The sequence below is a fragment of the Macaca fascicularis genome, chromosome 3 (genome assembly GCF_037993035.2).
Source record: "Macaca fascicularis isolate 582-1 chromosome 3, T2T-MFA8v1.1".
NCBI lineage: Eukaryota > Metazoa > Chordata > Mammalia > Primates > Cercopithecidae > Macaca > Macaca fascicularis.
Genome location: NC_088377.1, coordinates 72,905,885 through 72,915,092, shown reverse-complemented (window position 1 = coordinate 72,915,092; position 9,208 = coordinate 72,905,885). Strand labels below are relative to the sequence as shown.

The following is a 9,208-nucleotide window of genomic DNA, read 5'->3' as shown; positions in this document are numbered from 1 at the left end:
GACAAAATCTCTAAGCATTTGCTTGTCTTTAAAGGATTTTATTTCTCCTTCACTTATGAAACTTAGTTTGGCTGGATATGAAATTCCGGGTTGAAAATTCTTTTCTTTAAGAATGTTGACTATTGGCCCCCACTCTCTCCTGGTTTGTAGAGTTTCTGCTGAGAGATCTGCTGTTAGTCTGATGGGCTTCCCTTTGTGGGTAACCCGACCTTTCTTTCTGGCTGCCCTTAACATTTTTTCCTTCATTTCAACTTTGGTGAATCTCACAATTATGTGTCTTGGAGTTGCTCTTCTCAAGGAGTGTCTTTGTGGCGTTCTCTGTATTTCCTGAATTTGAATATTGGCCTGCCTTACTAGATTGGGGAAGTTCTCCTGGATGATATCCTGCAGAGTGTTTTCCAACTTGGTTCCATTTTCCCCGTCACTTTCAGGCACACCAATCAGATGTAGATTTGGTCTTTTCACACAATCCCATATTTCTTGGAGGCTTTGTTCATTTCTTTTTACTCTTTTTTCTCTACACTTCTCTTCTCACTTCATTTCATTCATTTGTTCTTCAATCGCTGATACTCTTTCTTCCAGTTGATCGAGTTGGTTACTAAAGCTTGTGCATTTGTCACGTAGTTCTCGTGTTATGGTTTTCATCTCTATCAGTTCTTCTAAGGACTTCTCTACATTGATTATTCTAGTTAGCCATTCGTCAAATCTTTTTTCAAGGTTTTTAGTTTCTTTGCACTGGTTACATAGTTCCTCCTTTAGCTCTGAGAAGTTTGATTGACTGAAGCCTTCTTCTCTCAACTCGTCAAAGTCTTTCTCCGTCCAGCTTTGTTCCGTTGCTGGCAATGAGCTGCATTCCTTTGGAAGGGGAGATGTGCTCTGATTTTTTGAATTTCTGGCTTTTCTGCACTGCTTTTTCCCCATCTTTGTGGTTTCATCTGCTTTTGGTCTTTGATGATGGTGACATAGTGATGGTGTTTTGGTGTGGGTGTCCTTTCTGTTTGTTAGTTTTCCTTCTAACAGTCAGGACCATCAGCTGTACGTCTGTTGGAGTTTGCTTGAGGTCCACTCCAGATCCTGTTTGTCTGGGTATCAGCAGCGGAGGCTGCTGAAGATTGAATATTGCTGAACGGTGAGTGTTGCTGTCTGATTCTTGCTCTGGAAGCTTCGTCTCAGGGGTGTACCCTACTGTGTGAGGTGTCGGTCTGCACCTAGTGGGGGATGTCTCCCAGTTAGGCTACTCAGGGGTCAGGGACCCACTTGAGCAGGCAGTCTCCCCGTTCTCAGATCTCAACCTCTGTGCTGGGAGATCCACTGCTCTCTTCAAAGCTGTCAGACAGGGGCATTTACCTCTGCCCAGGTTTCTGCTGCTTTTTTTTTAGTTATGCCCTGTCCCCAGAGGAGGAGTCTACAGAGGCAGGCCAGCCTCCTTGAGTTATGGTGAGCTCCACCCAATTGGAGTTGGGAGAGGCTTTGTTTACCTACTTAAGCCTCAGCAATGGCGGGTGCCCCTCCCCCAGCGTGGCTGCCGCCTTGCAGTTAGATCTCAGACTGCTGTGCTAGCAATGAGGGAGGCTCCCTGGATGTGGGACCCTCTGGGCCAGGTGTGGGATATAATCTCCTAGTGTGCAGTTTGCTAAGACCCTTAGTAAAGCACACTATTAGGGTGGGAGTTACCTGATTTTCCAGGTGTTGTGTGCCTCAATTTCCTTTGGCTAGGAAAAGGAATTCCCTTCCCCCTTGCGCTTCCCAGGTGAGGCATGCCTCACCCTGCTTGAGCTCTGGCTGGTCGGGCTGCACCTGTGGACCAGGACCAGCGCCAACTGTCCCACATGCCCCAGTGAGATGAACCTGGTACCTCAGTTGAAAATGCAGAAATCACTCATCTTCTGTGTCGCTCAGGCTGAGAGCTGGAGGCTGGAGCTGTTTCTATTCTGCCATCTTGGGCACGTCCTCAGGACACACTTCTTTAGTAAACATTTAGTTTTCACTTTTTGCATTCCTTTAGTTTTCACCATCCAGATTTGTGACACGTATATAAAAATGAATCATGGGTGTTTGTAGAACTGAACTTAAGTAGATTTTGTGCTAATGGAAAAAGCAATCACCAGAAGTATTTTGGAAAAAAAAAATAAGGCATTGAATGGCTGTCATATCACATCACTCTGACATCTTGCTGAGTATCACATTCATGCATACAACGTTTCATGTATCCTATAAAAATTATATAAGACACATAGCAGAAGATGTTCTTTTCAGATAGTTTTGTGGTAGCAAAACCAAACAAACAAACCTCCCTATTAGCAATTAGTATAATAGGAGTAAATGTAATTTTATTAAGGTCATCTACTAAAATCTTCTTAATGCGAAGTATATTGAAAGTCTTGGGAGTGCGCCGGGCTGGCCCCGCGGTGGGGTCGCGCGGGGATCACACGGGTGGTCTAGGGGACCGAGGCCGGGAGCCCATGGCCCGGGCCGCGACAGCCGAGCAGGGCTGCGTGTCTCCCGCCTAGCCCGCGCGCGGCACGGATGGGCTGCCGCGCGCCTTCCTGCAGAGCCTGCTCACCCTGTTAGACATCCTGGACCACCGGCGGCGCGGCTGCTTGCACCTGCGAGAGATCCAGTCCCGCTGGCAGAGAGCCCAGGGGCTGCCTAGCGGGGTGCTGAAAGGACTGAGTCAGGTGGCCCCAGCTAGCTGCTACCTTACCTTCCAGCGCTTCGTTGCCGGTCTGCGCACCTAGCTGCTGAGAGCAGATGGCCGCACCCGGGGCCCCACGCGCGCCAGGGCCGGGCCCGGAGACCAGCCGCCGCAGCGCCTGCTGTTTGCACCGGCTGTCGATCTGCTGACGGTCCTGGAGAGGAAGGCCCTGTCCCTGGGCGTTCGCGCCGCTCTGACAGGTCCCAGAGGCCCGGCCCGCAGCCTGGAGCAGCTGTACGCCCCCGCCAAGGCGGCGCCCTGCCCAGCAGAGCCCGAGTGGTCCCAGAGCGCGGCGGTGGAACGGAGTCAGGGCGCCGACGCAGGTGCAGCGGCCTGCAGGGTCTTGGAGGCGGATTCAGGGGATGCCCGGCTGCCCCCCCGTGCCCGAGGGGAAGGTCGGAGGCACACCATCACCAGCGGCGTGGACTGCGGCCTGCTGACGCAGATGTAGAAACTGGAGCAGGAGAGGGAGATGCTGCTGCAGGGTTTGGAGATGATGGCGCCGGGCCGCAATTGGTACCAGCAGCAGCTGCAACGACTGCAGGAGTGCCAGTGCCGCCTGGGCCAGAGCAGAGCCAGCGCCGACGTTGGGCTGTGGGAGCCCTCGCCCACTGGGACGGCTACTGCCCAAAGTAGAGGAGGTGGCCCGGTGGCGGGGGGAGCTGCTGGCTGCTGCTCACGTCCTCCTCCGGACCGCCTGCTCTGTCCTGACGTCCACCTTGTCTCCCGGATGGCAGCAGCAGATCATCCTCATGCTGAAGGAGCAGAATCGACTCCTCACCCAGGAGGTGACCGAGAAGAGTGAGTGCATCACGCAGCTGGAGCAGGAGAAGTCGGCGCTCATTAAGCAGCTGTTTGAGGCCGGTGCCCTGAGCCAGCAGGAGGTGAGGTCTCTGTACTCCACCTTCATCTTGCCGGTGTGGACTGAGTGGGCCCCCAGGGCCGGCCTGGCACTCAGCCCTTCGAGGGCGGGCGCCTTGTCGCACCCAACCTCTCTGGCTGGAGACCCCCAGCAGGCCCAGGCAGTCCAGGAGTCGGCGCCTTCCTGTCCGCCTTTCCATCTTTGTTCCCCAGGCCTGTCCCCAGCTGGCTCGGACACCGAGCCCTTGACTCGGTTTTGGCCTCAGGTGCTGACATGGGCTGGGGCTCTCTTGAGTCCGCATAGTCCGCAGCTACTACTGCCGCTGTGAGTGGACAGTGGGGGACCCCTCCACGAGTTACCAGATCTCTGGCTGCCCTGGCTTCCAGCGATGCTGCCTGCCCTGGGGTCCCATCTCCAGGGAAAAGAACTGCTCACTCCAGGCTGCAATTCCGACAAAGGCCAGCAGAGGGCGCCTGGCGGCTCGGTTGCGGCGCTGACGCTGCGCCCGAGACCTGCGGGTCCAAGGGCAGCTTCCCCCGACCTCAACCAGGGCACCAGGACAAAGTGGCTGTCGCCCGGACGGGAGCAGATGGAGGGGGTGGGGATGACCTCTAGGCAGGGGATGCCCGCCTGGCACGGGAGCCCCAGGGATGGCGGTCGGATTTCAGGTCCCGGCCAAGCCTGAGAGACTCTGGCTGCAGCGGATCGGGGAGCCAGGTGGACTAGAGCTTGGCCTGCGTGTGCCTCCCGCAGACCCCGCGGTGATGGTCTTCCTCATCCTGGCCAGGTGATGGCCTTCCTCATCCTGTGGGACTCAACGTGGCTGCCCCACGTTGAGTGCCACAAAGCAACCTGTGAGCCTGGCTCTCCAGGAGGGCCCTGTCCCCAGGAGGGGCCTCCAGACAGTTCCAGGCACGTCATAGGCAGAGTCTGTCACCCCCCACTCAGGATTCCCAAGGTCTGGGGTCCTGCTCATCCCCCTTTCCTCCCACGCCCAGCCTGAACCCAGGTTTCTTTAGGGAGAGGCCACTTCCCTCAGCCAAGGAAAAGGAGAATCCCCAGGGTACAGGAGGAGGCTGGGGCAGGTCCCCTTTGGTGTCATTCCCTGCCCCCCTGCCCAGGCCCACTCCCGCTGGTTCTGGGATACGCACTGGTGGGGGCCCCATGCTCAGCCCAGCCTGGAGGGCCCCAGTGCCACCAGAGCCAGGGACACGGCAACATCATAGGTGGATTCTGAAGCCCAGGGCCCCTAATGCAGGGTCAGTGTGTGTTGGGCGCAGGGACCCTGATGAGGAGTCAGTGTATGGGGGGGTGCACGGACCCCGATGCAGGGTCAGTGTGTGGGGGGTGCAGGGACCCCTCGTGCCCAGGGCACTTTGGTGCACTGTTCCACAAGGCACCCCTGTCTCAGAGGAGGGGTCCTGGCAGGCAGGGCAGCAACTCCCTTCCGGAACCCAACTCCATGCTAACCTGCCCACAGGAACCCCACAGAGCCGCATTCCCTGCTGCACCCGGGCTGCAGGGGTGTCCCAGGACAGGCCCAAGCCAGCCCAGCGTACAGCTGTCCTCCTACCCAGAGGATGGGAGTGGGCTTTCCAGAGACATAAGGACGCCAGGCCTGGACATCCTGGGTGGGAAAAGGAGCGGGTCCTGAAGGCCTGCGCCCCACAGCCCCAGCACCGGGTGGACTGCAGTGCAGTGGGTGGGCCAGCGGCAGCTGGGGAGAAGCCCCCCATCAGCAGGCTGGGGTCTGCCCACCAGGGCCTCCCCACGTCTGCCTTTGAGGGTGCCTGCCATGCCCTGGGGGATCCTAGCCTCTTTACAGGACTGGAAGCAGAAGACAGAACAGTGTCTGTCCTGGGGTAACTTCATCAAGAAACCGCCCATGTAGAGCTGGACCCCGCAGCTAAAGAGGAAATGTGAGACAGGCTGGCATCTCTGGAAAAACTGCCTCTCAGCCTTGGTGTTCCATGCAAGGTGAAAAAAATATAGGTCCTCCAAGTTTACAGTTTGCAATCAGGCTAGTGCATGGCCCTGCAGACTATGAGGGGAGAATTTAAAGTGGCTCCCAGCTGGCAGGGTCTAGGTGGCTGGCAGAGGCACATGCAGACCCTGCCTGGAGCCCGCCCTAGTGATGCTGGGTGGGTCAGTCTCCTTGCACCATATGAGCAGCATCCCTGGCCTCTATCCACGAGATGCCAGTAGCATGTGCAGGTACATACAAGTGCGTGCACACACAGTTGTGACACTCAGAACTGTCTCAGGATGTCAAAATGTGTCCCTGTGGGCAGAAGTGTCCCTGGTTGAGAATCTGCCCCAGAGGAACACAACCACAGGAGGCCTCAGGATTTTGTGTTAATCAGGTTCCAAGGAAAATGACTATCTCCACCGACCGCGGTGGCTCACACCTGGAATCCCAGCACTTGAGGCCAGGAGTTTGAGACCAGCCTGGGCAACATAGTGAGAAACCCCATCTCTACAGAAAAAGAAAGAAAGAAAGAAAAGAAAATGAGATCTCCCATTTTAAAATTCATAAACATCACAAGACAACAATACACTATGAGACCCAGCAGAAACAACACGTAGACTGTAGATACAGATACTGGAATTATCAGAGAGAATATAAAAGAACAGTGTTTTATATATCTAAAGAAATAAAAGAGATTTCTGGAAACATGAAAAAAAAAATCTAGTTTTATCAGGTGATCATTCAAACCATCCTTAAGTATTATAAATACACTACAGCATTTCCAAACTTAAGCCAAAAGTGGTATAAATACATCACTCTGAATTAGTGCAGATTTGTAGTGTCTTAAAATGTAAAGATTTGCATAAATGCATAAAACAATTTGTTGTTGTACTAATTTATTAAAATTGAAAATAGTCAAACAAAATTCAAATTCAAATATGATTACTTAATTTATTTATTATTATTGTACTTTAAGTTCTAGGGTACATGTGCACAGCATGCAGATTTGTTACATATGTATACATGTGCCATGTTGGTGTGCTGCACCTGTTAACTTGTCATTTACATTAGGTATATCTCCTAATGCTATCCTTCCCCCCTACCCCCACCCTACGACAGGCCCTGGTGTGTGGCATTCCCCACCCTGTGTCCTAGTGTTCTTATTGTTCAATTTTCACCTATGAGTGAGAACACACGGTATTTGGTTTTCTTTTCTTTTCTTTTCTTTTTAACTTTATTAAAATACTGAGTTTTATTTCACATGTATATTTTTGTCTCCCCACCATTTCCATGTCTGACCACCGCTACTACTATGTCCTATCATAACATTGCATACTTAAAACCAAGCAAAGGGTGGAGTTCCATCTGTAAAAACTAAACAGGCATTTTGGACAACACATTCTTGGCAATGGAACCTGGACAATATTTATCAAACACGGTAGGGAAAGTTCTCACTCTGCATTATAAAAAGGACAGCCAGATATCAACTGTTACAGAAATGAAATAAGATGGAAAATTTTTAACAAATTGTTTAAACTATTTTCTTAAAGAGACTTCCTCCACTGCCAGAGATCTTGAATAGCCTCTTGGTCAGTCATCCGGAAGCAATTCTTCACATATTTGATGAACTTGGCTTCCACTTTGGGAAGAGAACCACCTTTTTCTATACTTGCTTGCATTTTTGCTTTAATGTCTTCTACAGAACTAGGTCCTTTTGGTGTTTTAGGAGTTTTTTCCTGTTTTTTGAGGGATTCTTGTCCTTTTGATCTTGGTGTGATGATGGTTTTGAGTCTTTTCCATTCTGATTTGACTTTTGTGCATTTTTGGCTGGAGTATCTCATATAGATTTCTTCACTGATGCTTTTTCTTTAGGTTCCTCATCATCAAAATCATCATCATCATCATCATCATCATCATCTTCATCAGCAGCAAGTTTTACTTTTTTCTGTGGAACCTTGCTACCACCTTCAGGGGCAGACCGCTTTCCAGATATACTTAAGAGTTTCACGTCCTCCTCCTCTTCATCTTCTGACTCTGCATCTTCCTCCACAGCTACTAAGTGCTGTCCACTAATATGCACTGGTCCTGAACCACACTTCAACCTTAAGACCACTGGTGGTGTTATTTCAAAGCCCCCAAGGGACATCGTTGGCTATAGAGACATTTTCAAAGTTGCCAGTGTTACTTTAATTGGACTGCCTTCGTAATTCATTGCCTCTGCTTCAACAATGTGCAATTCATTCTTTGCACCAGCCCCTAAGCTGACCGTTCCTAAAGATAACTGGTGCTCATTTTCATAAAAGTGGATAATCTTTGTCGGCCTTTAGTTCACAACCGAAAAGATAGTTCTGGGGCCTCAGGGGGCTCATGTCCACATCCATCGAATCTTCCATCAGGTGGCGGCAGGCACTTAGGTGGGAGAGAAGGCGGACGGAGAGAAAGGAACGCTGCTCCAGAGAACAGCCGTGCAGGATGGAATCACACTAGGGACGGTGTTTGGTTTTCTGTCCTTGCTATAGTTTGCTCAGAATGATGGTTTCTAGCTTGATTACATAATTTCAAATTTTCTTCCACCAATCTATACATTTATATATTCATAATATTAATATTTCATCTGGAAATACCTACTGACTAGTTATAATTCAGTGAGATGTAAGAACAAATCGTGAGAGAATTACAGACATCATCCCACCTGAGTCTTGATCACTAACTGGTAAAGAAGCTGAGAAACAGACGCTTACCCGGCTGAGTCTTGGAGTGAGTCTGTGTATGAATTGTGGTCCCTGAACCATGGTTATAAGGAAGGGATACTGTGAGTTCATCTCCCTCACGCCCATAATTGTCATGTCACCTGTAGAAGCAGGATGGCCCTGGCCCTGGGATTGTTAGAAAAGGGAGCCACCAAAGCAAAAACTAAATGTACCTAATTCCTGAAAAACAGCAGAGTCGCCACAGCTGGGTTCTGAAGTTTATAATGAGTGTGCTCATTTTCTTAGGTAATCTTGCACGGATGAATTGCCTCCTCTCAGTCCTTGTCAACAAAACAGATGTTAAAGAATAACTCTAACTTCAAACTGTCTTTACATTTTCCTGTCAGATTACCAAACGTTTCCTTACTGAAAAAAAATATATACATACATACAATGGGATAAATGAATATCACAATGTTGCATACAAGAAACCAGATTAAAAAGCATGCATAGTATTTAATTCCATTCATGAAAAAAAATCAAAAAGCAAACAAAACTGAGTTTCTGGCTTCAGGTAAGAGTGAAATAGCTTGTTTAACAAGACTCTCACTGGAAAAATTTTACATTTTTGATAAAATATGATATGTAATTATATAGAAATATAATTTATATGTAATACATATGGTATAATACATGGGTGGGTAAGAAGTGAATAAGAATTTCAGCTTTGTCCACTGTAGGGGAGATAGGGTTTGGGATTGGAGTTGAGTTCAAATTAAGTTCTTCTAGAAAAATAATAATACTCCTCAAGAAACACAACAGAATCCAGAGTCTCTATAATTATTTATAGTTTCCAGCACATAATTTTAAAATTCATGAGATGTGTGAAAAAAGCAGGATAATGTAATTCATATACAAGACTAAAACTAAAACAGGCATTAGAAGCTATCTCCAAGGTGTTCAAGGTGTTGTAATAAGTTGACAAGAATTGG

General features: G+C 49.6%; 2 pseudogenes; one reads left to right on the top strand and one right to left on the bottom strand.

Annotated features, from left to right (window-relative positions):
- Nucleotides 1-2,462: 2,462 nt before the first annotated feature.
- On the top strand, nucleotides 2,463-3,885 carry LOC102146890 (suppressor APC domain-containing protein 2 pseudogene; annotated as a pseudogene).
- Nucleotides 3,886-7,065: 3,180 nt separating this feature from the next.
- On the bottom strand, nucleotides 7,066-7,968 carry LOC102127088 (nucleophosmin pseudogene; annotated as a pseudogene).
- Between the last annotated feature and the right edge of the window lie 1,240 nt (nucleotides 7,969-9,208).